Source organism: Microplitis demolitor, chromosome 2 (genome assembly GCF_026212275.2).
Source record: "Microplitis demolitor isolate Queensland-Clemson2020A chromosome 2, iyMicDemo2.1a, whole genome shotgun sequence".
Lineage (NCBI taxonomy): Eukaryota > Metazoa > Arthropoda > Insecta > Hymenoptera > Braconidae > Microplitis > Microplitis demolitor.
Genome location: NC_068546.1, coordinates 23,974,335 through 23,999,401, shown reverse-complemented (window position 1 = coordinate 23,999,401; position 25,067 = coordinate 23,974,335). Strand labels below are relative to the sequence as shown.

The 25,067-nt window shown below is 26.2% G+C and overlaps 1 protein-coding gene across 2 annotated transcripts in view; it reads right to left on the bottom strand.

Annotated features, from left to right (window-relative positions):
* The window catches only part of LOC103572131 (somatostatin receptor type 2), a 54,740-nt gene that overhangs the window by 24,994 nt on the left and 4,679 nt on the right, over nucleotides 1-25,067 (bottom strand). Inside the window, exon 1 of one of the 2 annotated variants that reach the window (XM_008550581.3) lies at nucleotides 15,665-15,758. The exons of the other annotated variant lie outside the window; for it this stretch is intronic. The gene's annotated coding sequence lies outside the window, so the exon portion shown is untranslated. Of the gene's footprint in view, nucleotides 1-15,664; nucleotides 15,759-25,067 lie in introns of those variants that run through there. 2 annotated transcript variants of the gene reach the window in all.

Below are 25,067 nucleotides of genomic sequence, written 5' to 3'. Positions count from 1 at the left end.
TATACTCATAAACACAATTATGCTCGTAGGGGAAGAAATACATTTTTTTATTGATTTAACCATAAAAAAATTTTAATAAATAATGCAGGGTCGACGACAGTAAATACCGTTTTATTTTCCGTCCACAAAAAATCTTACAAAAACTCGACATTTTTTTTTTAATTTGTGCGCAAATGTCTTGCGCATTAAAAAATTCTGGAAAAACCATGTTTCATTTTATTTTCAGAAATCCTTGGGGGCAAAATGGGCTGACATATAAGCGTTCATTTAAGAGGCCCATTTTGCCCCCCTCTTTCCCAAAAATTGTAATAAAATTTAAAAAGTTAATGCATGATAAAAGAATTTGAAAATTTTCAGCCATTTTTTCCAAATTGCAACTGACAATTTACATTTTGCAGAAGTTACAAAAAATTTACTGGTACTTTTTTTTGTCAAATTAAAAATTTATCTGATTATTTGAACAAAGTATCTTATATTTGTTATATAAATATATAATTTATACCCCGAAATAGCTTTGTCAAGAAAAGCTAAATTATGATTGAGGTTTTAAAAGGTCATAAAAAATTCAACAGCTGTAACTATTTTGAACAATTTGGACACCCTTTGTTGAATTTTAATATAAATTTGGATCTTCCATATAAAATTTGAAAGTATAATTTTGAATTTAAATTACGCGCGTCTTAAATTATACAAATGACATAAAGAAAACCTCCGTCATAAAAAGTATATGTTGAAAATTTGTTTACCATAGCAATAATATATGTAGCGAGCAATTTGCATTATTGGCATTTGTCAATAGGACGAACGCGGCAATAATGGGAACAATAATGTTGAAAAGATGATTGAAATCGCGGTGATTTTACCGTGATTTTATGTTATAATTTAACCCCTCAGTTGATTACTATTACATCGCCGACTAATTGGATTGTCGTCCTATCCTAGATGAAAATGATAATGATGGCACCGATAAACTGTTTCACCAAGTGGCTAGATAATAATAACAATAAACTGAACTAAAGGAGAGACAGAAATCGATTTTGATATCAGAGGAATCTAATAATCTGCCCGAGTATTTACCCCCCGGCTTTACGATTTCAATAATAATAATAATAATAATAATACTTTCAAATATGTGTCAATTTTAATTATTTTATCGATTCTCTTATCAAGACAAGGCTTCAAGATAACAATATTCATATTTATTTACATGGTTGATTAAGCGGGTGGATGAATACAAAGCGTTGAAGAAGAAAAAATGGGAAAATATTTAACAGATAATGAAATTACTGAGCGTAACGAATACAAAACGCCTCTATATGTTATCATTATCACTGGCATACCTTTGCATTCTTTAATCCATTCAACTGAGAAAAGATAACTCAGAATATTTTTAAACTTTTTTTTTAATTCAAAAGAATTTAGAGCAGAAATTTATATGGAATTTTTTTTCAATACAAAAAATTTATATTGTTCGAAAAAATTTTCGAAAAGTATTAAAATCTTTAGACAAATAAAAATCTGTGTGACAAAAAAAATTGATGACTTTTTTTGAATTCGATGATTGTTGATTTGATTTTAGTAAAAATCGAATTTTTTTTGCTGCTGAGCGATGGAATATTCTGAGATTTTTTATATTTTAAGCTGGAAAAATGTGCAAGACATATATTATAATTATAATGACGTAATGAAAGACGTTAATTTGAAAATATGCTGCGAAATTAATAATCGTGAAATTTAAAAAAATATATGAGATTTATATGAAAAATATACTTTTCCTCGGTGGAATTATATCTTCAAAGTAATATCCGAGTAGACAGTATGTTAACTCGATTGCGGTATTCAGCTAATAATATATATGTATAAATATATGTATATACATATATGAGATTCTCTTTTATCTATTTGTAACAGTAGTAATTGTAATTTGCATATATATTGTAAGAATCTTGAACTTTGCGGCTCGAAAAATATAAAGTCTAAAAAATATGTAAGGCGGGAAATTTAAAATAATCAATTCGCGCGACTTTTACATTTGAAAAAAAAAATTGAAAATTTAAATTCACTTCTTGGTTTTTATGAAACTTTGTCGAGGAAAAAAGTTGGTTTTTATTAATTAGCGATTCACTACCACAGCGTTGATAAGAGATAAAAGTAAACAGTGGAATTGATGCTGATGAATGAAATTAATAAGGGGTTTAAATTTTTATTTTTAAAAGAAAGTTGGATTGAATAAAAAATATCTATCACTTTTTAATTTACATTTTGCTTGATAGCAGTATGGATCAATCTCGGTTTCTATGGTATATATATACATACCCATATATTTATGTCATAAATATGTAAAGCTATCTCTGGTGAGAAATGATCAATTTCTGTAAATACGCCTACTGAATAATGAATTATTAGTTCAAAATCTTGATTAATTTTATTTCAAATTTCTAAAATATAATTTTAAAAATGCAGCATAAATAGAAGGGTTTTTTTTTTAAATACGCGGGAAAAATTCAAAATGGCAAAAAAAACAGAAATCTTTTTTTTTACTAGTCCTTATTTTTTTATATAAAATAAATATTCGGTTTCTATCTGACCCAGTTATGAAAAAAAAATCGAAAGCCAAATAAGCCCTACTAGAACAATTAAACTTTTAAAATTAAATTATTTTATCCCGTGAAATTTATTTAAATAAAAATTTCTAGAACTTTCTGTTTTAAAAATATTTCCGAAAATTTTCAAGTGGCCCAATTTAACCCACATATTTTTTTGCCTTTTTGTATAGTTTTTGAAAAAAATTTAGGCCTTACTTTGCTGTATAACTTTACAAGCCCCCTCCCCTTGACTCTTTTTTGAATATTTTGGCATAAATTCAAATTGAAGTAATTAAGAAGCACCTTTATTATATTTTAATTATTTTTGTTATTATGTTACACATAATTATCGATCCACTTAGATATGATAAAGCAAAGTTCAGAACTTGCCCTAAACTTTTAATGAATATAGACAACATTATTGGTTTTGATGAGAGGGCATTGTGTTATATGGGTACACAATATATATTTCTGATAAACAGTAATTTCATATTTACATTTGACTTTGTAATATAATACTAAGTAAATAAGATATCACATCATATCATTATGACATATATAAATTGTATAGATTTTTCAATCGATAACTTCCAAAAAAAAAAAAAAAGCGAATCTAGAACCCCGGTTCAAAAAAATAAAAAATTTGACTTAAATGGAAACTTAGATCATTACCCAAAATCAAATGTTTTCATCCATTTTTGATTTTTTTCTGGTTAACTTGACCTACTGAGTATCCATTTGTAAAAAAAAGCCAAATTTGAATTTGGAAAAACGATATTTTCCAAAATAGTAAATCAAAAAACATGAGTAGTGTATGCACTGTTTCAAAAAAAAAAAGCTCAACATATATCTTGAACTAATCTTAAGTTTCTTGGACTAAATGATTTTGAATGGAATCTGAAAATTTTCCCGCCAAAAATATTTAAAATTCAAATTTTTCAATAACATAATTTTTTGTGGGGCGAAAAGCCATGTTTCTAAAAGTTACACTTGAAAAAGTCAAATTTCACTTGTTTTTGAGTTAGATAACTTAAATGTAAGTCAAAAATTCAAAATTTAGTTATTTTTGGACCGGGGTACAGACCTAACACATAAGAAATTTCATACTATTGACGAAGAACAAAAGAACACTAAATTGTTTCGAAAAAAACAAGACAGCTACGAAAATATAAAAGTTGGTATTACCACCGGATATTGTGACATAACTTTGATCCTCGATATTTTGTCTACCTGGATTAAAAAAGTAAAAATAACAATATCCGAAAAAAACTTTTTTATTGTTTTTAATCATCGATTATCTGAAATTTCCTACTATACTTTATGATGTTCTCTATATTTTAATACCATACATTTTTTTTTCGCACAGAGTGTACACTATAAGCATAAAAGAAAATTATTGCTGCTGTGTTGATAAAATAAAAATACATAAATTTTTTTTCTGCTGCAAAGGTCAAAACAAAATAAAGTTTCAAATATAGTGTAGAGCAACAACGAAGATAAATAAAAAGTATGTAAGTAAACTGAGATTATTTAGTATCTAGTCTATTATACTATATTAACTCTATTACAGTAAATTGAGTTGAAAAGGCCTGAAGCTCGGATTAAAAGAGCGAATCGCTATACCGTCATATCTTAACATAAACCTCGCCTTTATTATTTTCTAACCCTTATTATTACCATTTATCCCGAAAAATCAATCATCTGGTATTAAGGTCTTATTAAATTTATGCATTAAGTAGCTCTCGAAATTACGGCTTAAGTAAATATTATTAATTTAATTTAATAGTCGTGTGAATTTTATTTTCGGTATGAAATTTATTTATCATTCCGAAAATAAATCTCATTTTATATTTTCGGGAAAAAAATTCTGTAGACTTTTTTTCGGAGACTACAGTTTATAAAAATCGTGATAAAAGCGCATGCGCATGTATGAAATTTCAAAATTACTGGAAAAGTTTTTTTTTGTAGTTTCGAAATCTAATGGGCAATGAATTAAAAAAAGAAACAAAGGAAAGTAACAATTATTTTGGTTCTGCTTCGTGAAAAATAATAACTATTACTCTGATGAACGAAAAAGACATGAGGAATCGTGAAAATCTTTGGTAGAATTTTTTCCTTAAATAAGATTTCATCACAAGTGAAGATTCTCCGTAGCTTCAATGTGATATTTCCGGTTCGTTATACTGTCTACTCTTAGCTCAATGTATCAGTCGCCCTTCTGAGATTTATCTTCACCCCTTGTACTTTCAGGACATCAAGCTTAAATCGTACGATACGCCCCTTCGTCAAGCCTTCGTGATTTGTCGTTGCTGATTCTTGATGTGACGAACAAAGAATCAGTAGCTTTTTTTTTCTTTTACTTGTTTCTCCATATTAAGTTGAATTTCCACAATAATTACTTTTATCAAGAATCCAAAAAAATTAATTTGCGTAAGAAATTTTTCAGAAACGTCACACAAGAAGATTTTACAGGAGTCATGGAAAATTTTCACAAATACTTGCATAAAAAAAATTACCTCATAGGAATTATTCAATACTACCATGGATTTTTGTAGCAGACCTCGTTGTAAGCCTCTGTTAAAATTTTCAAAATTTCGAACTATGAGTAAAAAAAAATATTCAAACTAATGATGGAAATTTTTTATCAATGTTTCAGGAGTTTTTTCCACTACAAACTCTAGGAAAACCGCTAACGGCATGTGGCAAAACGTCAATATGACGTTCAAAGGTAATAAATAAAACAGGCTTATAACGGATAGTCGAGGACGAAACTAAACCCACGGTAGTGGAAAAGCTGAAATTGCGGAAGAATTTTCCCTACACGGAGAGAAAATTATGGTAACAGTTACAATATATTATGGGAATGGTTCCCATACTGCATGGTAACCGGTTTTTTTGAAATTTTGATTATAGGAACGGCACCCATATATATTATGCTAATCATTCCTATAATTATGGGTATAATTCCCATATGGTATCAGAATAGTTCCTATGGAATTGTGGTAATCGTTACTATGTACCTATGGTAATGGTTACTATAATATTATGGTAATGGTTACCATAATATTATGGTAATAATTCCCATACATTATGGTAATCATTCCTATAATTATAGGTATAATTCCCATATGGTATCGGAATAGTTCCTATGGAGTTATGGTAATCGTTACTATGTACCTATGGTAATCGTTACCATAATATTATGGGAATAGTTACCATAATATTATGGGAATAGTTACCATAATATTATGGGAATGATTACCATAATATTATGGTAACCATTACCATATACGCTTAGGAACCGTTAGAATGTGGTTATAGGATTGGTTCCTATTTGCTTATGGGAACTATTCCTATGAGTATGGTAATGATTACCATGATTATTTCACATGCGATATGGGAACTGTTACCATAATGATAGGAATTGTTCGCATACTTATGGAAACTTTCCCAGAAAGTATGGTTCTATATCCCATAATCCCAAGTAATCATTACCATAACGCTATGGGATGATATTTTATAAACGTACTAGCAACAGTTACTATTATTTTTTCTCCATGTACTTCCTATAGCAGACTTGTGACGTATAGTCGTCTGTATTTCAATAAATCTGAGCTTTTAACAAAATTATCGAATCTATTAAAATAATGCACCGTAAAATGATTTTATCTGTTAAGATTATTTATCCATTTACATTAGCTCTATTATATATATTATGTATGACAGTTTTCAGATAATAAAATATATGTATACATAAAAACGATTTTATCTGTTAATGGACGGTTAAGTAAAAGAAATTAATCAAATAAAAAGACTATTGATTGCATTGCTTCGTTAATGAATGAAAAGGTCATCACTGAAAGGATTGATTTGCTTATTTAATTACTAATTGTTCCGATAGCTTGTTCGTTATCATTTATATAATTGCGGTTTCAAAAACTTCATACTAAATAAATTGAAGGTTTAGTTTTACTAAAAAATTATTTACAGCTCACGAGATCTGATTTTAGATCTCCTGAGATAAAAATTTCCATAGATTTAAATAATAGAAAAATTAGGTTTAAATACTCCGGATTTAGATCATAGATTTGAATTATTTTTTTCCGGTTCCAATTTCAGAAATAGATTTCGTTATTTAAAAAGTTTTGCATTTAAAAAAACATCATTGAGCGCGGAAAACTTTGAAGTTGAACTCTTAACCTCAAATTTCGATAAATATATTGAATTTTCCGGAAGTTAATCCCCTTTATATCCCGAAGTCGATGTTTCAAAATTACGCTGATTTAATTCCGACCGTAAGCCAAAATGTATCGAAAATTCGCGCGCAGTTCTTATTTTTGAAGAAGTAAAAAGTAGAAGTAACCGTAAATTTGAAATTTCATACTTTGTGTTGTTGGCTGCCCGATTTGGAAACCAAATAAGAGCGAATTTTAAAAATTATTAGACTAATTTAAAACAATGGAAAACTTGGCGCTCTCTGGGTTTGAAATTTCGCCAGGAAAAATTTTTCCGTAGAGTAAATATTTGGATGATTAAATTTAATGGCTGATTCTTAGTTATATTTGCAGTGTATTTATTTGATTAAATGTCTATTAGATAAATAAACAGAATAAAATGAATTGCAATAAATAATGTCGTAATATTATTTCGATTGATTGATTAGTTATTGGTCTATCAATTTTATTGGTTCTTACTTGTACAATTTATATCAATGAATGAAATTTTTTTTTTGCAAAAAAATGCATTTTAATGATTCATCGATTCAATCATCTTATTATATAACTTAATAATGTTCCCTATATACTTTTTAAATGCAAACAAAGAACAAGCCAATAAAAGATTTAATTGATAAAGAAATACACTAAGTACATATTTATTTAAAATCACAAATACTAAGTCGCTCATATTTACTTTCAATTTGAAAAAAGAAACAAAAACTAATTGGGGATTATTGTGATTTAAAATATTTTTTTTTCCGGTACAAATACTTCCGGCCATTTTTCTGCTGAAAAAATCTATCCGTTGATGTATTTATTTTATATATTTGTATAAATTCAATTTGCTGCACACTAGTATCGAGACTTGGTAGCATATTGAAAATTCTGTAAATAATTGTACATGTTCAGAAAACTCAATATCCTAGAATGAAACGTGACTCTGAATAATAATTGAAAACTTTTTCCTTTTTTTTCATTTTCCTTTTTCTATTACATAACAACTGTTGTTAGTCAGTTTTTTATACTTTTATAGTATGATACGTTATTGTTTATTGAAAATAAATGCAGCCATTTTTTTTTTCAATAGTCAATTATTTGCTATTCAGAAAATTATTTTTCGAAATTTTGCAAAATCTAAAAAATATGCGATGTAAAAAAATTCACACAAAAACGTACTATTAGTATTCTGACGGTTACAAAATTTTTTTTTCTCTTTGTTCAGTGTAACGAATATTTGAAAAATTTGTAAGACAGCTCCGTATATTTTATAATTTAAAGCACTGTTTTAAATAATCCGAATATCATCATATATCATAAAAATGAAATGTAATGTCAAAATGTAAGAATGAAACAGCAAAATATCACAATTGAAAAAAAAAATTTTCAAATCAATACTCAGCGGAATTTGCAGTGAATTATACATTTTTTTTTTTTTTTTTTTTTTTTTTTACTATTCTATTTGTATTACATGAATACATTTTGCTCAACGAAGGATAGCTAAAATATGAAATTGAAAAAGTACATATCGAGAAGAATAGAAAAGAATGAATTTATTTGACAGCATGCGAAATCTCAGATTGACATTTTCGGCAAATCTCAAATTTACTTTTCTCAAATTTCTACTTCACTTCCGGATCTGCAGCTGAGGATTCTATACAATACTAATTTGAATACTAAGACTCGAATCTTGAAGCATTTCCACGAATATATTCTCATCCAATTGACGAAAAAGGTAAATGCGCTTCTCCATATAAACCACCAAAAGCATTGACTAGAGTTACGTTTCTATTTAACTCCTTCAGGGAATTTCACAGAAATTTATCTTAAAAAAAAAAAAAAACGAAATTTACATAATCGATAGAAATAAAAAAAACTTACTCGCACATTGGACATAAAAAACCCAAGAATATAAAAATAAAAAGTTAAGAAATTTAATCTATCCATGAAAATTTATGTGACTTTATCAGTATACTTTTTTTTTATTTTATAGTTTAAAGGTTTTAATGTACCTGTAATACACAAAACTTACACCTTATTTTTATCTTTTTAAAAAGGCAATAATAACTTTTTTAATGGTTACTAAATAACACGTTACTTATATTGCCTTTTTACAACTACGCTCATTTAAATTTACTATTAATGCCTAAAACAAGAAAAAACTACAATTATCATTATAATCGTATGTATGTATGTCGCGTTACTAATTTCCAAAGGACGTTTTGTTTCCTTTTCGTTTAGATATTTTTATTCGTCCTTTTAGCCAGAGAACATCATAAAGCCAAAAAAGCGGTTCCCCGCCGAAATAACTTCGAAAATTTGATCTTTTGTAAATTTGAATTTTGACAATTTGAACTTACCTTTTTTCTCAGGTTTTATGTGCGTGGACACATCAAATATTCAAATTTTCAAGTGTTCAAATTTACAAAACCTGTGAAGAAAAGGTAAGTTCAAATTGTCAAAGTTCAAATCGACAAAGTTCAATTTTAAAAATTCATTAGGTCTGTTACCAAAAAGGCATATAAAAATGTAATTAGTAACGCAATATATATATATGTATATATGCAATTCAAATTTACCAAAATTCAAATTAGTAAAAGTTCAATTTTCAAAATTCATTAGGTCTGTTACCAAAAAGGCATATAAAAATGTAATTAGTAACGCAATATATATATATGTATATATGCAATTCAAATTTACCAAAATTCAAATTAGTAAAAGTTCAAATTTCAAAATTCATTAGGTCTGTTACCAAAAAGGCATAAAAAAATGTAATTAGTAACGCAATATATATATATGTATATATGCAATTCAAATTTACCAAAATTCAAATTAGTAAAAGTTCAATTTTCAAAATTCATTATGTCTGTTACCAAAAAGGCATATAAAAATGTAATTAGTAACGCAATATATATATATGTATATATGCAATTTAAATTTACCAAAATTCAAATTAGTAAAAGTTCAAATTTCAAAATTCATTAGGTCTGTTACCAAAAAGGCATAAAAAAATGTAATTAGTAACGCAATATATATATGTATATATGCAATTCAAATTTACCAAAATTCAAATTAGTAAAAGTTCAAATTTCAAAATTCATTAGGTCTGTTACCAAAAAGGCATATAAAAATGTAATTAGTAACGCAATATATATATGTATATATGCAATTATAATAGAGGCAAAAAAATCGATTAACGGTAAAAGCTTCTATCTGGTTTAGTTCGCCGTAGAGAATTGATACGGTAGGATTAAATCCAAACCGCGAGAAACTGGTTGCGAGTAAAAGTCGATTTATAAAAGTGGTCTACCAAAGAGGATTTCTGGCTTACAACTTATTCTTGCGTGGAAATCCAACTAAATGTACAAGTATTATTATGTAGAACAATATTAAAGACTTTATGAGAACAATGCTACTTAAAGTATTAACTACACGATCAACACTTTCTGAATCGGGCATAAAAAATTTTGAACGTTCGCAGTTTAACTATCGATTATTTGTAAAAGTAATCTTCTTTAAAATAATCCAATCAACTTAAGCAACTTTTCCCAGAAAGTAATAATGCCAGGTTCAAAAATGCTGAAAACGCGAAGAAAAAAATATTATAACTATTTTGGATTATCGGATTTAATGCCAAGCAATATCGAAATTAATATTTTTATAAAACAAATAGACAATAAATTTCTAGTCGATTTATCTCTGTCTGAAATTTTTCGATGACAAATAACACCCACATCACTATTTTCACAGATTAAATCCAACGATTATATTTAAACAGTCATAGTTTATTGATTTATCAGTTATTTACTCCCGATAACGTATATCCAAAAGCCCACATTTACCGCTCAATTAATTCCAATTAATTATAATATCTTCGATATTCCATAAATATCTTTAATTCTTTTGAAAATAGAACCTTTCATACCGTTAAATTTTCCATCCCTACCAAATATTCTTGCGTTTCAATTCTGAATAAATTTTTCACACGCAAATATGATTTTCTAGTTTTTTGCAAAAAACATGCTTTTATAAAAAGTGAACTTGTAACTCAGGTACGAAATTCAAAAGAGAGGTTAAGTTGAGGTTCACGGGGTGGCTTTCAAAGGGCAGGCTTATAACGGGTAGTCGACTGTATTAGTACTTGCTGTGAATGGTACTCTCCATTTTCAGGAATTTTGATCAATACCATCAAGTCAATAATTTGAACAGAAATATATATAAAATAAAATAGATACCCTAGTAAATTCAAAAATTTGAAATTTGAATATTACCGCCAGTTTTTGGATGTTCATAAAAAATTACAATATTCTACAAACTTTTCAATATATATATGTCGAAAACTATATAAATTTTTGATAATTGTATATATACCATAGAAATTTAATGAGATCTTTAATATAATATTTTATTTACCCGAAGTATCGCATATTCGAAATTAATCAGTTGCGAAACCAATAAAATTTATTTCAAAGGAACTATTACTGAAAAAAGTGCGCTCTTATTAATAATATGTACACTGTATAGAAAATATATATATGATTCTTTTTATAATAAATATGTTTAGTAAAGAAAATAAAACGTTTTATCAGTGTGGAAAGTAAATAAACTATTTTCAGTATAACAGGAAAAGGAATAAGGAGATCCCCTGATAGCAGATCTAATAAAATGATGGGGTATAGTTGCCGGTTAAAGAAGAACTATATTTTTTATAAAAAAAAAAACAAGCAAATAAGCGTCGCCAGTAAGAAAATCGGAAATGTGGAAACATATATAATGAAAGTTAATATTTATAATCTATATTTACAGTTCATATATAGGGCGAGAGCGGGAAAACCAGGAATTAAATGGATTTTTTCCTCAATTCAAATGCTGAATCTTTTGACGTTTATTCGAAGTAATTGAACCTAATTCGCAGTTGACATAAAAAAAAATCAGTGGGTAAAATGGACCGGCCCCGTAAAAGGATGAAAAAAAGTGAGTGATAAAATTTTTTGTTTCTAATCGATTTTGAATACCAGCAAAAAAAGGCGGGAAAAATAAATAACATTTTTTGAATTTGAATTTACGGAATTTTGAAAAAACACCGGGTGTTTTTTGTGACAATTTAATAAATAATTTTTAAAATAAAAACAAATATGTATATATATATTTTAACAGATAAAAATAATAGTTACTTTGTATAATGAAATTTAAATGTCAAGTTTAAATATTTATAAAAATTTTATCCCGACTATTTTTATAATAATATACATTAAAAAAGATATTATCCTTTTTGACTAAGTACGAATAAAAACCCTGTTTTTATCGTTACTTTTATAGTTTTTTTTTAGTGTATGTTTACATAATGTACACATTCATATCCTATAAAAAATGACCCTAAACTTTCTCATATGAAACGAAATAAATTTTTAAAATATCGCAAGTAGGAAAAGTGACAGCGCGCATGCCTTTTAGCCGAAATTACATGCCGTAGAATTAAATACCCTACACTACCCTTACATAAATTTAGTATTTTTGAGCTCATGAATAAATAAAAATTCTCATTAAATAATTAATTGGCTAGTACACATGCAAGTCATCGACACAAATATTACCCCGTTCAAAATTCAACCGAGATTATAAATTCAAAAAAATGTATATATTTTCACGAACATTGTGGTATTAAATAAATTTATATAAAAAAAAATATGTATGTTACTTATCTAAAATTAAGAAATTATTTATTTTATTTTTTCAATATTTTATGCTTTTAATTTATACCTGTCAAATAAATATAGAATGTATACATTTCATATATTATTTATTATCCTTACGTATATAACTTGTTAGAGATTTTTTTACCCTCTATCATTTAATATATACTCAAATAAATTATTAAAATTTATTTACATGAAATTTTTCATATATTACAAACTTTTGACTTCCGGTTCTTATGTCAGTCATTATAAATTATTAAATTTAATAAAAATATTTTTATTGGAAACCGGGTTTTTTTTTTTTAAATTAAGTATTTTTTTTTTTTTATGGTAATGATACAAAAGACAGTTATTTTGACTAAAAGAAATAATGACGGGAATACTCAAGAGAAATTTAACTCACGCGAAAAATATTTCTCCATCTCAGGCGGGCAATTTACTATTTTTTTTTATCCCCATTTTTTTATCACAAGTAAACTTGCTACACTTTTTTCGATATCAACCTTTTATTTCACAAGTTTCTTATACTTACAAGTAATTTTTTTTAGTTATATACATTTTTATCTGTCTCTTGAATTATACTGTCACATTTTTTTTTTTTTATTTTCCTTCTTGTTAATTCGATTAATTACTCTCGACATATCCAATATTTTTTTAATCTTTTTATCTCAGAAAAAAGAATAAAACAATCAAATAAAATTCAATTAGAAAAAAAAAAAAAAATTAAAAAAAAAAAATTATTTCTAATTAATATGAATGACTACTTATATAAGAAGCGATAAAAATAAATAAAGTGATAAAACATAAATAAAAAAAAATGATTCGTTTAAAGCTGAAAAAAATTTATCTCCTGACATTTTAGTGAGTTGCCGAATTGATGATGGGCGATATGATTGACAGGCGAGATTGACAATAAAAAAAAAAAATGAAGAAATAGATATAAAGATAAGGTTGAATCGGTCAAACTCATAGGTAACACGAGTATATGCAGGTCATGGCGCATGTCATGCCCGCGAGTAGGGTGCGGCACCCGTTCAAACAGTTGAGTAGGGCGGATCCATCCCTCCTTCACTTCATCACACACTGTCCGTTCTGCCAAAGTTAAGTCCGCGTGTAGAAGAAAAATAATAAAAAGAGACAGAGCGACGAAGACAAGAGTTTCTGATACCATGATGCGTAACAAAGTTACGTCTGGGGATAAAGTCCGTCAAAGGTAAGGAAAACATGTGTTTGTTAAACTTGGAAACAAAAAAAAAATAACAGCAGTAGCAATCTCCCCATAAAAATAGAAAAACTTTTTTAAGTAATACTCTATATATATATATATACAACTAAACAGCAACTAATAATGACGCTACAATAATTGAAAAAAATTGAACCGCACGTTTGGTAAATAAATATAATTTATTGAAAAATAAAATTTCATTGTCAAGAATTGATTATTGAGTAGTAAAAGTTCATATTAAGTCAGACATTAATTATTTTTTTTATTTTACAGCCGACGATCCGTTGTAAGCCTCTTTCCCCTAATCGGGAGTTACTGAGCCCAAATTCCCCAACTTTAAGGATCTTTATAGCAGACCCCGTTATAAGCCTCTGTTAAAATTTTCAAAATTACAAACTAATGGCAGGAAAAAAAATTCAAATTAATGAAGAAAATTTACTAACGACAAAAATGAAGATAATGGCGCGGGAAAATTTAAATATGAAGTTCAAAATCAGGCTTATAATGAGAAGAAAAAATTAAACGGTAGGAAAACTGAAATTATGAGAAAAATTTCCCCGTTTCCTTGAGCAGATTTGACGGTAGATATTAATTGACTTTTTTTTTAATGGTAGGATTAATTGAGGTAATCCTGGAATATTTGCAAAAGAAGGATTACGTTAAAGCATTAATGTATGCAGAGAGCAAGTGTTGAAAGTGTACAGATCATCAGCTCGGAAAATCGAATAGAGTGCCGTTGCTCTACTGCTAAATCGATTTCGAATAGACACGTGACCACCGTAACAACCTGATGCACGTTCTTGCCCTCTCTCTTTCTCTCATTCTCTATTCTCTATACGCATTACAATCTTCCTATTCTTTGCTTTTATATATATATATATATATATATATATATATATATATTGTTAATGTTTTATAAAAATAGAAAAATATTAGCAAAAAAAAAAAAAAATGTAAACAAAAAAATTTCAGTCGCGGTCTACGCAAATAAAAAAAAAGTAGAAATAATTGTTTTAAGTTATGTGCGCTATAAAGTATACATTGAAAAAAAAAGAGCTTTGTATAATTTTATATATTATATAAGGATCCTTTATCTTTTTATGTTTGTACGTCATTCAACACGGCTGACAAAAGGATTTAGAAAAAAAGTTTAAAAATAAATTGTATGAATTCAAAAGATATGTATATATATTTTTAAAAACTGGATTATGACAGATCCTGTTTTTAGCATATCCTTAATACATATATTTCTTTTGTACACTCAAGAGAAAAAGTACTCATATGATATGTTGACAGAAAGTATAATTTTATTTTTTGCTATTAAAATTTGTTAGTATAATTTTTAAATTAAAATACATATACTATAATATATGTTCGTAAAAATATGTCATGACTATTTTAATATATATTATATATTTTATACTCAGGTAATAATAAAAAAATTAATTAATAAATTTATGAAATAAAAATAATTCTTCATTAACACATATATATATATACATATATATGTCTAGTAAAACTTATATAGTATTTAATTAATATTATTTGACAATGTGTTTCATATATTTTAATAGTATAATAACATGGCATATCATTTCAAAATTAATATTGTAAATATATATGTAAAAAAAAATTAAAATTTAATTAAATTTTAATTGCAATAAAATTAATTAACTTCAGTTCCAATTGATAATGCTCGCGCTAATCAAATTAAATGCATCTATTTATTAAATTTTTTTTTATTGACAATTTTATAGCACTTAGGGATTTTATATGATTAAATTTTCTAATAGAATAAAAATTCAATAAAAAAAAAAAAAGTAACATACGTGAAGTCATTTCTTGTGTAAATATATAAAAAAAAAATTTTTTTATCGATATTGTAAATTTAAAAAAAATATAAATATGTTATATATATTATATATTATATATATATAAATTTACCTCAAGTTATTCTAAAGGTTACTGGCACTAGTCTGAAGATCATGAAGATTAGATTATTTTATGGCACGATAATAAAAGAATTAATCTCACTAGTGTTAAAAGTAACTAATTAATTAATTAATTAATTAATTAAATTCAAATATTAACACCTGGAAATCATAGTAATTTTTTTCAGATTTTTTTTAATGAAGACGAATAGAAAAAAAAAAAAAATTATGAATTAAAAGGAAATATAAAATTTTTGGTACGAGCGCGTATTTTTAAAATACAAGACCGAGAATTTAAGCTTACGAAAGCTCAATCCAACTGCTGAGGTTGCGAGATCTTGCGGGATACTGTGGGGTATTATGAGCGTCAGGATGCCGACGACTTATGAAAGCTCTGGTAGCGCAAGCGCAAGGTTGTTACAAGTATAGAGTTACTCTGTCATATTAGTAAAAGTAAAATTACAGATTTTTATGACAACTACATATGTTGCTGTTTGTCTTGCAATTGATAAATTAATTACATACGAGAAGAAAATACAAAGTGTCTTTAATTTAAATTTAAAAAAAAAGGGATAGAATGGGAGTTTATATATAGACAGAAAATGAAGACTGTTATGAAACACGCGCGGAAATATCTGTTGATGCAACAACCTGCACATTCTGTTACATTAACAGATCAAATCTGTTGCTTCCGATAATCAACTTGACACGGCGACTATTTTTATGTAATCCTTTGGTGCAGAAAATTGAGGATTTATTTAAATTTATGCAAAAAGTTTCATTTATTGTGACAGTTTTTTTCGTTATAAAAATACATATACTTTTAATAGTATATATCTACAGAAAAAAATAAATTTGCAGGAAAATGGAGACTTTCATATATTTTTGAAAAAATATATGTGCAGATAAAAAGAATACGGAATTGACTAAAGACATATATTTTGTAAATATATATATGGTATTAAAATACTGATTTCCTGATAATTTTATACCTTTATCTCAATTGGATGGAGAGAAAAAATGTAAAATAATTTTTATCAGGATTGACAGAATCGATTTGTCTTAAATTTGAATATGTTATTTTGACTCGTAAAAGACTCTCAATAAAATAAATAATAAGTTGGTTTTTTTACAGGGGCGTTATGAGCTTAAAAAATACATTAAATAAAGTCTGTCAATCCCGATTTAAATTATTTTAGTACCAACATACCCCATTTTTTACTAAAAACTTTCAGCTGGCCATTTTTACTCCCCTAAATTATAAAATACTCCGATCGATAGAAAATTATTTCACAATGCAAAATAAGTACACGGAGAAAAAATTATGGTAACTGTTGCTAGTACGTTTATGAAATATCATCCCATAGCGTTATGGTAATGATTACTTGGGATTATGGGATATAGACCCATACTTTCTGGGAAAAGCTCCATAAGTATGGGAACAATTCCTATCATTACGGTAACAGTTCCCATATCGCATGAGAAAGAATCATGGTAATCATTACCATACTCATAGGAATAGTTCCCATAAGCAAATAGGAACCAATCCTATAACCACATTCTAACGGTTCCTAAGCGTATATGGTAATGGTTACCATAATATTATGGTAATCATTTCCATAATATTATGGTAACTATTCCCATAATATTATGGTAACTATTCCCATAATATTATAGTAACTGTTCCTATAACATTATGGTAACCATTCCCATAATATTGTGGTAATTATTCCCATAATATTATGGTAACTATTACCATAATATTATAGTAATCATTACCATAGGTACATAGTAACGATTACCATAATTTCATAGGAACTATTCCGATACCATATGGGAATTATACCCATAATTATAGGAATGATTACCATAATGTATGGGAATTATTACCATAATATTATAGTAAATATTACCATAAGTACATAGTAACGATTACCATAATTTCATAGGAACTATTCCGATACCATATGGGAATTATACCCATAATTATAGGAATGATTACCATAATGTATGGGAATTATTCCCATAATATTATGGTAACGATTACCATAATATTATGGTAACCATTCCCATAATATTATAGTAACCATTACCATAAGTACATAGTAACGATTACCATAATTCCATAGGAACTATTCCGATACCATATGGGAATTATACCCATGATTATAGGAATAATTACCATAATATATATGGGTGCCGTTCCTATAATCATCATTTCGAAAAAACCGGTTACCATGCAGTATGGGAACCACTCCCATAATATATTGTAACTGTTACCATAATTTTCTCTCCGTGTAGACCAAAAAATTAAAACTTTACAGTGACCATCTAACCCCGCTTCAAAAATTATCATCTTCCTTCTCTCTAAAATTAGAACTCAGGATCAGAGAAAAATTCACTCCTAAGGAAAATTAACTCACTATTAAAATCCTCATCAAAGTGGATGTCAATTCAAATAAAATTCTTCGAAAAAATTCCCATTTAACTCCGAATGCGAAATTATTTTTTCAAAACTCCAAATCTCAGTCTACCAACAAAAACTCCAATATAAACACTGAATTTTGCTCAAAAAAAGTCTTCAATAAAAAAAAAAAAAAAAACCGCAATCATTCCGGGTGAAAAAGTTAAATTTTTTTTCTTTATCAACATAAAGTATTAAAGTTGAGCAACAACATAAATTTTCGTTATCTCACTATATATATTTTATTACACTAATCCGATATATTACCAAATTTACTATTACTCAAATAACTTATATTTTCTCATATAATAATAATAATAATAACAATAAAAATATAAAATTTACAAATCGCCCAGTGATGATAGATCAATTAATTATTTTTCATTATTACCGTAATTCCCCTCATTCATAATTCCCACTAAAAGTCTGTACGCTAGTGTAGTGTCTGCAGACTATTGAACTTTAAATAATTAAATTTTTTAAATATGAATGCAGCTAATGCATTCCATCGATTACAAAGTGAATGAATAAAAAAAAAGTTATCTACGCTGTTTTAACATCTAAAGTGCTTTGATACCATATATATATCTATATATATATATATATAACGACTTGTGGTATTTTAATAAGGGATTACTTCACAAAATGAATATTTAAAATAACTTTTGAACTTTTGAATAGTAAAAATAAATTGTCAACACAAGAGCTGTCAAATGACCGGATGTAAGCTCTGTATTTTTTTTCATCAAAAAAATTTTATATTTGTATCAAATATATATACCTCTTATTAGTGGGCTTATATATTGACTAAAAAGCTATTGAATGTATAATGAAAATTATTATTTCAAAAATATTACGTTTCCTTTATGGACTTAACTGTAAATCCTGGAAACAACTTTGAGCTCTTGGGGATAAGGATAACAGATTTAAACGATTGGGAATTGAGAATTATAAAAGTAAAAGACAATTTTTTTATTTTTTTTTTTTTTTATGATAAAACTTTTTTCCCATCCATCTTTGAAATATAAACGGGATTAATATATATGGGGTATCTGGATGAGTAAACTAATAGAGAGACAGGAAAGTTTGTAAGCTATACTCTGTAGCCATTCGGTACACAGAATAAATAAAAAAAGTTTTTTCAACTCGACGTAAAGGGAATGTTAAAATGTTTTGAATGATAATATGCGACAAACGTGATGCGAACCCTGTGATATTGAGTTTTTAACATTAATAATATACAAAGTATTCAAAAAAAAAAAAATTTTTGTAAAAATATGAAAAAATATATGTTTCGCAATTTATGTTTACTTTGGTAATCATCTCTTGTGTGCAGATGAGTATCAGCAATAAGAAGTGCAGTAAACTGGTGGAAATATCGGATTTCCATGAAACGTAATCTGGTGCAGCTGCTCAATTTTAAGCGCGGGAAAAATAATTTTAAATAATAAAAAAAATTTTATTATTTAAATTTATTTGAACCTTGTGGTGATTAAAGTTAAATGTAAGTCGATATTTACACTCCAAGTTTGTTTATGTTAATTATTTACTTACGAATTAACTTTATTTTACCCTTCGTTACTTATGATAATTATGCTATCAATAATACGAGCCTGGATATAAAAATACTTTTAACAAGAGAACCGGCGTAAGAAGGGCTGAAAGTTGAGCTAACTGTAGCCTAGAGGAAGTGGGTTCGAGCCCACTGGCGAGGGAAAAGTACGGAATGGCCGTTCAAATTTTAAAGTTTGAATTTACGATTTATTTGAGCGAATTATTTTTGTTTTTATTTTAAAGTTCTCGAGTTATTAGATTTTGAAAAATTTATGGCTCTGAATTATTTTTATTAAAAATATTAAAAAATTTTTTGAGCCTCTACTTTTGAAAATTAAACGTCTATATTTTTTGCAAATGAAATTTAAAACTGCATATAAATTTTTTATTTGAAATCAGAATATAAATTTTTGAAAAATTTTTGAATTAAAGTCTCATTATAAATTTTTGAACAATTTCGTTATTGAAAACTTCATATTAATTTTTTATTTAAAATCACAGTATGAATTTTTGAAAAATTTTTTAATTAGAATCTTAATATAAATTTTTGAAAAATTTGGTAATTAAAAACTATAATATAAATTTGTTATTTAAAATCTGAATATAAATTTTTGAAAAATTTTTGAATTAAAGTCTCATTGTAAATTTTTGAAAAATTTGGTAATTAAAAACTGCAATATAAATTTTTGAAAAATGTTTGAATCAAAGTCTCAGTATAAATTTTTGAAAAATTTCGTTATTGAAAACTTCATATTAATTTTTTATTTAAAATCTCAGTATGAATTTTTGAAAAATTTTTGTATTAGAATCTTAATATAAATTTTTGAAAAATTTGGTAATTAAAAACTATAATACAAATTTTTTATTTAAAATCTCAATATAAATTTTTGAAAAATTTCGTAATTGAAAACTTCATATAAATTTTTTATTTAAAATCTCAGTATGAATTTTTGAAAAATTTTTTAATTAGAATCTTAATATAAATTTTTGAAAAATTTGGTATTTAAAAACTATAATATAAATTTTTTATTTAAAATTTCAATATAAATTTTTGAAAATATTCTTGAATTAAAGTCTCATTATAAATTTTTGGAAAATTTCGTTCTTGAAAACTTCATATTAATTTTTTAATCAGAATCTTAATATAAATTTTTGAAAAATTTGGTAATTAAAAACTATAATACAAATTTTTTATTTAAAATTTCAATATAAATTTTTGAAAATATTTTTTAATTAAAGCCTCATTATAAATTTTTGAAAAATTTGGTAATTAAAAACTACAATATAAATTTTTGAAAAATTTTTAATTCAAATTTTAATATAAATTTTTCAAAAAATAAAAAAAGTAATTCCTCAATTCAAATTTCAATTGCTCTTAATTTTAGCATTATTTGAATAACAAAAAAAAAAAAAAAAAAAAAAAGTAATTACTTATTATCCAAGAAATCTCGTCACGTAATATAATTACTGGGTACTATTGAAAAGTGATTATTCAATTCCTTAAAACTACTCATCCTGCAAGTGCTAAACAAATAATAAAAAAAAAAAAAAAAAAAAAAAAAAACAATATCAATAATTAAATTATTTAACGTATCGTGAGTAATTACTTGATATATAAAATTTAATGTTCACTACTCGTATCACTAGCAGTATTTGATTATTCAAATTTTCATATATTATTATCCAATGGCTCGGAATAGTTCTGCTCGACACGGAACGCGTAATCGCAAAAGCAATTTGACTGAGTGATTGCAATAGTAAAATTTTCAGTATTCACCAATAATTTAAAATAAACAATAGTAAAGTAAAGTAAAAAAAAAAAATAATGAGTATTAATATTACGGGGTAAGTTTATTTCAATTTTACTCAGTCTATAGACATCACAGGAATTTAATTTAAATATATTTAAATGAAATTAAAATAATTTCTTATCTTTAAATTCATTTGAGGACTTGAGTGAGCATCAAGAAGCAAAAGTAATAAAAATAAAGTACTAGGAAGGAAGACAAGAAGATCGATTAAGTTGATTTCCAGAAAATTAAAGGTAACGACTACAACTACGACAACTACATCGCCGACGACGACAACGATCGAGTCTGCCCTCCAAACGATACTTTTTAATCTCGTCACGATTTTTCTTTTTGATTTTTTACCGAACACTGACAATATGAGAAGACCTTTGACTCCAGTACAAACTTGTCACTATCTCGGTCAATATCGATTCACTTTTTTTTCTGTGCGTCAGCTCCATTCATTATTTTTTATTATTTACATTTAATCACTGCTGTCATTTTTTTATCATTCACTTCTCCCTTACGTCAACAAAAAATAATAATCAACTTTTAAATATATCAATAACTCGACTATTCCTCCAGAAATTTTAAACTACTCTGTAATTTCCCTTCAAGGAAGTTACATTTTCTAATTCATCTAACCTCTGATCGATTCGAGTTTATAAATATCGATATTTAACAAATTGCTTTTCTATTTTTAAATTTCGCGCCCTTTTCAAAATTGCTACTCGAAACTTATTTTTAAACTCTTGAAAAATTAATTTTTACGGAAATAGCAGTTGGAAAGTTTCTTCCTCATGATAAATTAGAAGTTGTGTTAATAATTAATTGCCAATTATCATCAGTGCTTTTAAATTATTAATTGTTTTTATCAAAAAACTGCATTGTTTCAAATATATCAAGAAATTTATTGTTTTTATAAATCGACAAGTTTACTAAGAGTTTTGAAACTCTTAAAAAAAAACATACACACACATATATATATATATATATATATATATATAATACATTTTTTATTATAAAACTCTTTAAACTTTCTTGTATATATTTTCAGAAATGATACTCTGAAATACTCATAACTTTTGTTACATAATATATATATATATATATATATATACCTTTGAATAACAATAAATGTTCAATATGTTTATAGACTTTTTTCATAAAAGTTTATAAAATTTCCTTTACTTTTGTTGAGCTTCAGTAAAATAATTGTCTGTTAATATTTCTTTCATTGTTAATTATTTTCACCTTCATCAACAAGTTTTCATTTTAAACGTAACAATACAAGCTTTGTTACTTTATTTTATTTTTCCATTTATTTGTATTCTCTTGTTACTTTAAGCTCGCGCAACTTTAAAGTTACTTTCTATAATTTAAATGTCATTATATTTTATTTTTTTACTCATTATAAATACTTTGTAAAAATATATATATTTATATATTTATATTAAATATTGTCATCTTGTTTTCATGTCTGAAGCACTGATGTGTTAGAAAGCCGTAAAATTTTTTCAATGGGACGGCCCTTTTTTTTTTATCCTTCAACCCCAGGGAAAGTTCGATTGCCTCAATATTTCGATGCTAGTGTTTCTTATTTACGGTGTAAAAAAATATAATAATATATAAGGTCCCACAGAGTAAAAAAATAAAATATATCATATATATGACCAATCAATTCTGCGTAAATTTTATCTCATTAATTATTAAATATATATATATATATATATATATATAAATAAAAAAAAAAAATTCATGCGCAGCAATTTACAAAAATTTGAGTAAAATAATTCAAAAAAAAAAAAAAAAAATAGTTTACTAAGAGCCTAATTAATTTTTTACTTTGATACGCATTCAGTAAAATTATAAATAATTGAATTAACTTGACACTTAATTTATAATTAATATTCTCGCTAATAATTAATCAGTCAAAGTGCAAAATTCTTGTGAACGTCACATAAAGTTGTTACTTCTACAAGATTTATTGCTGCGCTGTTTTTTCAAAATTTCATTAAAACTTCCATTTATATAAATAATTTTTTTTTTTTTCTAACGTCTTCATATTTTATCAGACATAAATAAAAAAATGAATTACCGAGTGATAGCTCTAAAGGTGAGAAAAGTTCGACGTCTCGTAATAGAAACTGGACTTGGTCAGAAGTGCCGAGTAAATAAAATATAATTTTATGAAGAACTAGTTTTTCTCAATACTCGATAGAGAAGTGACGTAAGAATGTCTTAGATCCACTTAAATTAATGGGTTCTATTAATTGCTCACTGAAAATAAACCTCAGATTCAAAATATTGATTGGTATTAATAAAAAAAATGGAATAATAAATTTTTAGTGTGCAAGTATAAGAGATTTTTTTCCTCTTTTACATTACAATGGAACAGACATTGACGATTGATTGAAGACTTCAAAGCATACCGATGGAAAAAAAGTTTGTGAACATATTGTCAAATTCTTAACATTTTTCGTTCTTTTTCGGGATACTCATCATCATCACACAAAGGAGTACAAGCAATAACGAAAATATAACCGATAGGCACAAAAAAAACTGAAGATAAAATATTCGAGACCCGTCTGCTGTGAATATTGTGAATGTCATAAATTGGGCAACTGAAACTGTTCTGGAATTACTAATAATTTTCGTTGTAAAAATCATCCAAAATTTATTACTGCATTGAAAAAAAATTGCTGAGTCAACGCAGGCTAATCACCAGCGGATTGCTATTTATTTAATTCTCTTGCAGTGAAATTAGCTCCTGTTTATTTTAATATTGACTCCGAATGGAATAAAATCCACTTCGAAGCGGAGTTTTTTTTATATAGAAGCTCGGACATCTAGGTCCAACAAAATCTAATTAACTCCAAAATCACTTCTTTGGAAAAATAAACTCCCTATTGACTCCGTATGTGAAATAATTTATTTTTAACTCCGAAATTCGGGTTCGGTGTGAATGCAAATTTAAATAAAATTCAGATCACTTCGAATTCACTCCGGATTTTTTAGTGTGGTGACAACAAACGTATTAATTATAATTAATTAATTAAAATTAATTACTGGATTTATTTCATTATCTGATATTTAATTTTCTAATTATTATTATTAATTAATAATAATATTTATTGTATATAAGTAGCACTTGTGTAAGAATATATATATATATATATACATATATATATATATATATATATATATATATATGTATTTATATTTGTGATATGACAGCTATTAAACCAAGTAAACTGGGTTATTTAAAAACATGTCATTGACAGTTAAAAAAATACAAATCTCGTCAATGGATTACAACTGAATTGTACTCAATCAATAACAACAAATTTACGTCACATAAAATGAAAAAAAATTTTTATATAAAAAATAAAAAATTATATTGGGTATTTAAAATTTTTTTTTTTATGACATAATAGAATAAGTATTTATTATTTATGTATTCAAATTATCTATTTATTCTGACAGTGAAGAAAAAATTCAGTCTGAAATGATCCGTAAAATTATGCGTCGAAAAAACCCCGGATAACAAGAACATGTGAAGAGAAGTAAAAAATTTATTTACATTAAAGTGATAAGGATAAACTTTT